Here is a 7840-nt window from a genome sequence, read left to right as displayed (position 1 = left end):
TCTTCCAACATCTGTATATTCACATATTTCTACTGATTTTGACTGAAAAGCTGAAGCACTGACAAGCAAAAAGAAAGAAAATAAATATATAAAAAGATCAGGAAGCTGTTAAAAGTGACATCTGGGGGACTGTGTTATTATGTCAACTGAAAAAAAGTGCACAACATGAGAGCTGCGATGTGAGTTTTATTCGGGGCAAAGTGAGGACTATAGCCCAGAGATAACTTCTCAGAGAGCTCTGAGGATCTGCTCCAAAGAGGTTAAGGGACGGATGTCAATGTATAATGTGATTTTGGTGAAGCAAGAGACCTGCAATCAAGCGCTAATTTTGGCAGAGGGTTGCCGCTTTTCGCTATAAGGTAGCTGCTGGTCAGGAGGAGCAGATGCTTCTGTTGAGGATTTTAGTGCTTTCCTGGGCATGAGAAGATGCAAGAACTGGGGCTCATAAAATCTCCTGAAAATCTCTGACTACCTGGAGGCCTGTTCTGCCAGTTGTTTCCAGAGCCCACCGTGCTTCATTCCTGATCTCCACCCTGAACTCCCTTCAGGGGATGTTGAAGGTCAGAGACTGAAGGCTAGTGACTTCATGCTTGTAGTGCCGCACGTCGAGCGACAGTCTTTAGTTGCCAATTATAAGGCACTTTCATTTTGTGTTTTATACACTTCTGTATGGTTTTAATTTTTATAGGAAGGATATATAACTTATTTTTCCCCCAGTTTTATTGAAATATAGCTACAACATTGTGTTAGTTTGAGGTATACAACATAATGAATATGTGTAATAGATACATAACTTTTATAATCAGTAAAAGATATATGTACATTAAAAATTATTGTGTTTCTCGGTTAAGGCAATGATATAAAGCTTTCTCATAGACTTTGTTTCCACCAATACCCAAGAAAGTTTTAAAAGTTAAAATTTCATCGACAGCACGCAAAGAGTAACAGCTTAATATCTTAAATGTCAACAAGTGGCAGTCAAGGAAAGATATAGAAGATTCTGGTCTGGAGCATTCCATCAATACTCATACTGTTAAAATCCTAGAAATTAACACATACATATATGCACATATATCCTGAGAGAAAAGTAAGTGGCTTCCTTATCTTTTATCTCTTCTCTCCTGAGACGTGAAAATGGCTGCTGGGGAGAAGAAGGTGGAGTGAGAAGTGGAGAATGGACTAAGTCTTTAGGTAGCAGCGAAGACTCCAGGAAAGCCTAGTGAATCAGGGGAGGCTCTTTCCCATAATAGAGTGAATTCTGAAGTAGACCCTTGAAACCTCAGAAGTGACTGCAGAATATTTGTATTCTAACAAAGACTGCATCCTACCTCCCCTAAGTTCTGCACCCTCCTCTCCTTCAAACTAGCTTATAAGTCATAGAAAAATAACAGCCTCAAATTGCTGTTCCTTAGGAAAATCAAACCAGTTTAGGATCAAGTAGGAATAAATTCAAGAGACAAATAGAGAATCAGAAAAAATCACCCCAAGTGCTTTGAGCACTAAAATAATCTAAAAAGAAAATAAACTCAGTAGGCAAAACTCAAAAATGAGACAATAAAACAACTGAAAGAGATGGACAGAGAAATTGCACATCTGATAAAGTAGAGACCAAAACAGTGTCATTAAAGAACTAATAAGTACATTAAAACAGCAAGGAACAGAATAGACACGGCTGGAAGTTGAATTATTGATGTGGAAAAAACCTTGAAATAATTATAATAAAAGCAAATGGAAAAACACCAAGAGATTAAAACAATCAGAGAGAAGCTACTAGATATGGAAGACAGAAGTTGTTGGTGTCCTCAGAGTTAAGAACTCTTAATGGAATAAGAAGTATTAAAAAGTATAAGAACAGAAGTTCCTCTAAAATGATATTAGTCTGTAGCTTGAAAGGTCAAATATTTGATACAGAATATTTAACCCTGAGATGTATTTCAGTTATTTTATTGAAATTCAGACATCCAGGCAGAAAAAAAGGCAAATCATCTCTAAGGAAAAAAGTCAGACTGTCCTCAGATATCTCAACAGCAACATTCAGAGACAGAAGACAGTGGAGCAGTTCTGATAGGTTTCTGAAAGGGTTCTGAAAGGACAAATCTGTGATCTAAGAATTGTAAACCCAGTCAAGATGTCATTCAAAAGTAAAGGTATTGGGCAGTTCCCACAAATATAAAAGAACTTACAGAAAAGAGAAATACTTAGAGTGAAATTCAGTCAGTTAAGAAATAGGGCAAAATCAATAACCTCAGATATGCAGATGACAGCACCTTTATGGCAGAAAGTGAAGAGGAACTCAAAAGCCTCTTGATGAAAGTGAAAGAGGAGAGTGAAAAAGTTGGCTTAAAGCTCAACATTCAGAAAACTAAGATCATGGCATCTGGTCCCATCACTTCATGGCAAATAGATGGGGAAACAGTGGAAACAGTGTCAGACTTTATTTTGGGGGGCTCCAAAATCACTGCAGATGGTGACTGCAGCCATGAAATTAAAAGACGCTTACTCCTTGGAAGGAAAGTTATGACCAACCTAGATAGCATATTCAAAAGCAGAGACATTACTTTGCCAACATAGGTCCGTCTAGTCAAGGCTATGGTTTTTCCTGTGGTCATGTATGGATGTGAGAGTTGGACTGTGAAGAAAGCTGAGTGCCAAAGAATTGATGCTTTTGAACTGTGGTGTTGGAGAAGACTCTTGAGAGTCCCTTGGACTGCAAGGAGATCCAACCAGTCCATTCTGAAGGAGATCAGCCCCGGGTGTTCATTGGAAGGACTGATGCTGAAGCTGCAACTCCAATACTTTGGCCACCTCATGCTAAGAGTTGACTCATTGGAAAAGACCCTGATGCTGGTAGGGATTGGGGCAGGAGGAGAAGGGGATGACAGAGGATGAGATGGCTGGATGGCATCACCGACTCGATGGACATGAGTTTGAGTAACTCCAGGAGTTGGTGGTGGACAGGGAGGCCTGGCGTGCTGCGATTCTTGGGGTCGCAAAGAGTCGGATATGACTGAGTGACTGAACTGAACTGAACTGAAGATTTTAAGAATTGAGGATCAACTGATTTTAATTTAAAACATGTTTTTTGAAAACAACAGAATAACAATATCAAAACCACTTTTTCTAACCTTAAATTGATATTTTAAGAAATGATAGCTCTTGTAGTGAATAAACCCTTATTTGATGTCTAGCTTTTCTTCTAGTTTTTTAAAATTCTGTTAAATTCAACTAAGTTTGAATTTAACACATGTTAATCTTTAAATATGGACTTCCCTGGTGGCTCAGACGGTAAAGCATCTGCCTGCAAAGAAATTTTTAAATAGCACATAAATTATGATACCATTTTAAAAAATTAGATATATCATTTACATTCCTATTTATCTATCATTCTATCTGTAATAAAGCATGCAAAGATATTTAGAATGAAGTTAGCCAAATGTTAATAGTGGTTATTTTTGATGATGAGTTTTGAGGGATTTAAAATATTTTTCTTTTGTGTGTATGTGTTTTGCATTGTTTAAATTCTTTATCATGAAAATGTATTTTTTATAAGAACAACAGCATAATTTTTCTTAAAGCAAATTGAAAAAATTTCAACACTTCTTCCTAGTCTTCAGGATATGGTTGATCCTTTTGCTTTCAAAAAACAAAAAACCCAAACTATCTTTCCAAACCTATCTCCCTCTAATCTTGAATTAACTGATCTGATCTACTAGAGATATTGCCTGAAAATCCCTTCTCTGCTCCTTCTCCAACATCATTTATATCATCTTGAATGGGCTCATCATCCTTATTCCAGGCAAATACAGTCCATCCCACAAAGCTCAACCTCTTGTCTGTCTCTTCCATTGATCTCTTCAGAGTTTATTCCCTGCCCAAGCAGTTTTTAATCAAATAGTTCAAAGTATCCATGTAGAGAAGTACCAGCAGAGTTCTTACTTCCTTTGGATTTGGTTTTAAGAGGAACCATTTAGTATGAGACAAAGTTCTTTCAATTTAAGTCAATTCCAGATTGTTATTCTAATAAGTAGCTTCTGATGCTTATTAATAGTATAATAGGAAGTGAGAGCTTGCAAAGTCTGAATTCCCATGTAGCTTCAAAGAATACTGAAAGTTAATAAGATACATATACATTCCCTAATTAGGCAGGGAACAATGAGAACTTGGAGAAGTATCTGAACACTCATAAATTTCAATTCTCTTTTTTTGCAGATAAATGAAAGCACTTTTCATAGATTGTTAAAATTTGGTAAAGTTGCTTGCCATTAAAAAACATGATTATTGATGACCAAGATCTAGACACCCACTGACTTTTCAATAAAATTAACAGAGATTTCAAGTGACCACATATTATAATTCTATAAGTAATAGTTGTAGAACCAAGTAACGTGATTAGATCCTTAGTGATAGAAATATATCCGTATATCATCAAAACTTTGTAGCTCAAAAGGAAGCTTTCCATGTATCAGGATCTTATGGATCTTTAATTTTTTTTCCCAAGCCTTTTTCACTTTGTCTAGTCTTATACGTCTATCTTTTTTATCCGATGTCATACAGATCTTTGTTAGATTCAATTTTCATTTTGCGGAAGTTTTATGGAAGTGTATCTATGAGTATTTTTTTCACATAGAGTATATGATGTTACACATTTTGCATTCTACTTGTTTCTTATTTTGCCCTCACATTCAGCTGGCAGTTTGGCTATGTACAGAATTCTGACAAAGACTCCTTGACTAAACTTTAGACAGGCTACTCTGAGTCCTCTTTTTGACTTTTCTTCACCCTTGGGCTCTTGCCTAGCCCAGGTTTAGCAAGAATCCTGCTGAGTTAGTTTAGCAAGACTTGCCCCATTCTTAGTATCTCATCACCATTGATACTGCATGAAGTTACTGATTCCCTACCCTTAAAGTCCTTGCCCTGCTCTTAGCAAAAATCCCGTTGTGGGACTTCCCTGGTGGTCCAGTGGCTAAGACTCAGTTCCCATTGCAGGGGGCCTGGGTTCAATCCCTAGTCAGGGAGCTAGATCCCACATGTTGTAACTAAGATCCAGCACAGCCAAATAAATAAAACAAACAAACAAAAATTCTGTTGCGTGCTATGGATGCTATGTCGCTTCAGTCATGTCCAACTCTTTGCAACCATATGGACTGTAGCCTGCCAGGCTCCTCTGTCCATGGGATTCTCCAGGCAAGAATACTGGAGTAGGTTGCCATGTCCTTCTCCAGAGGATCTTCCTGATCCAGAGATTAAACTCACATCTCTTACATTACCTGCATTGGCAGGTGGGTTCTTTAACTGCTGAGCCATAGAATCCTGTTACACACGTTTATCAAGAATCCCCCTACCTTTCAGGTCTCTCCCCTTAGTAACTTCCATTCACTGACCCCCTCACTTTGCTCTTCCAGCTGTCTTTGTTGTATTCGAAAATGAGTTTTAGTGAAATTTAGTTTCACTGCCATGTTGCAATGATACTAAATAAAATCTGTCTTTATACAGCCTTAACTAGTATCTGGCTCAATTTCTTCTTAATTCTAGGTTCAAACAATTATTCCTTCACAATGACATTCATTGCTAATGATGTCAAGTCTCATTTCTTTATACAAGAACTTGTTTTGTTTGTTTGCTTCTTTGCCTCCTTAGATACCTGGTTGCCCATGCACATTCTTATATAGAGAGTTATCTTGAGTTTCCTCTGCATGTGTATTTTCCCAGGAGACCTATCCCTTAACTTTGGGCTCTAAGTGAACAAGAAATGAAGATCATATCATCATGCAGTCTTCTTCGCAGGTTCCTGGGGAGTAGGTAGTCTATGATTCCCCCTTTGGATCAGATCCTTGTGGTGGAGAAGGGGCTTGTGTAACTCAATGAAGCTATGAGCCACACTGTGCAGGGCCACTCAAGATGGATGGGTCATAGTGAAGAGTTCTAACAAAACATGGTCCACTAGGGGAGGCAATGGCAACCACTCCAGTATTCTTGCTACAAGAACCCCATGCTCGGTATGAAAAGTCCAAAAGATATGACAACAGAAGATGAGCCCCCCCCAGGTCAGAAGGTGTCCAATATGCTACTGGGGAAGAGCAGAGGGCAATTACGAATAACTCCAGAAAGAATGAAGTGGCTGGGCCAAAGCGGAAATGACCTCAGTTGTGGATGTGTCTGGTGGTGACAGTCCGATGCTATAAAGAACATTATTGCACAGGAACCTGGAAAGTTAGGTCCATGAATGAAGGTAAATTGGATAATATGGTTAGATAGCGTCACTGACTCAGTGGACAAGAATTTGAGCAAACTCTGGGAGATAGACAGTGAAGGACAGAGGAGCCTGGTGTGCTGCAGTCCACGAGGTCACAAAGAGTCAGACATGACCTAGAGACTGAACAACGAAATAACAAAAATACTGAATTGTTTCTAACTGAAGTTGCTTTCCCACTCCCTACCCCTTGGTTCCTTTTATATAAAATCTACTTTTTGTCCAGTAAACTATTCTCTCTAGGAGCCTACTCCAGTCAAATCCCCACTGCCTTCAAAGACCAGGTATACTGTGATTAGCAGACAATTCCTTAAAAGAAAGGGGTTAGATTCTTCCTTTGATGACTGGCTGTGTCGGACTGTCTGTTGGAAATTCACCAGTGGAGTTCAGGTTACTGCCAGCCAATGAAAGTCATTCAGATGAGATTTGGAAAGCAAACGAGAAGTGGAAGCTATATATTGTTGTTTCCTGACCAGCAAGCAGCAGGAAGATAAGAGGTTTTGCAGTAGTCTCCATGTAGTTCCCCACGCCTCCGTGCCACTTGCAGGAGTAATCATTGCAGTTCCTAAAACTTCTGACTCTTTGAAAGCCAGTGACAGGTCTGAGAACAAAGGACGACTTACTCTGAGCTTCAACTCTCCAGCTCTTCTAATGGTTTGAGAAAAAAACTATTTCCCTGAAATAAATTCCTTCCTGCTTGAAACATCTAAAATAGTTTCTGTTTCCCTGACTGACTTCCAACTGAAACAGTGATATGACAAGGAGGGCTGGGAAGAGAAATATGCTTTAAGACAAAATTGGTTAAAGAAGGTCCCATGTGGTGAAGGCAGGAGGTGTCAGCTCTGAGAAGAGAGAAGCAAGGATTGAATGTCGGGGGCTTACAGCAAAGAACAAAGGGCCCAACAACCCTCCAGAAGAAAGCGCCTGGGGGGTTGCTTTTAAACTGTGAAGACACATCCTTGTTTACTGCTATCTCCCTGGTGCATAGCACATGCTTGACACAGAACTAGTCTATGATAAACATGTCTAATAAATGTATAACCTGGTAGAGAACAGTGCCTTTCATTGTGCTTCAGTTACGATGATTTTGATCACAAATAATAGAAATCCCAACGCAAACTGGCTTAAGCAATAACGTGAAGTCGCTCAGTCGTGTCCAGCTGTTTGTGACCCCATGGACTGTAGCCTACCAGGCTCCTCCGTGCATGGAATTTTCCAGGCAAGAGTACTGGAGTGGGTTGCCATTTCCTTCTCCAAGGGATCTTCCTGACCCAGGGATAGAACCCAGGTCTCCTGCATTGCCGGCAGACGCTTTATCATCAGAGCCACCAGGGAAGCCCTAAAGGGAATATATTCCCTTTAAGCAATATTCCTATAAGCAATAAAGGGAAATATATTATTCTACATAATTGAAAATTTTTCGGAACTGCGCTAAAACTTGGTATCAGAACTTCAGGTAACACGCTAATCCAACAGCTCAACAAGGATGCGATATATTTTCATCCCTTATCTCTGCCTTCTGAAATGTTGGCATAAAAGTCAGTCATAAAACTGACTTCTTTTTTTATGAGTTATATGTTTATTGAGTGA

The sequence above is a fragment of the Bubalus kerabau genome, chromosome 6, assembly GCF_029407905.1.
Source record: "Bubalus kerabau isolate K-KA32 ecotype Philippines breed swamp buffalo chromosome 6, PCC_UOA_SB_1v2, whole genome shotgun sequence".
NCBI lineage: Eukaryota > Metazoa > Chordata > Mammalia > Artiodactyla > Bovidae > Bubalus > Bubalus kerabau.
The sequence above is the reverse complement of the archived record's forward strand: the minus strand, read 5'-3'. Positions refer to the sequence as shown.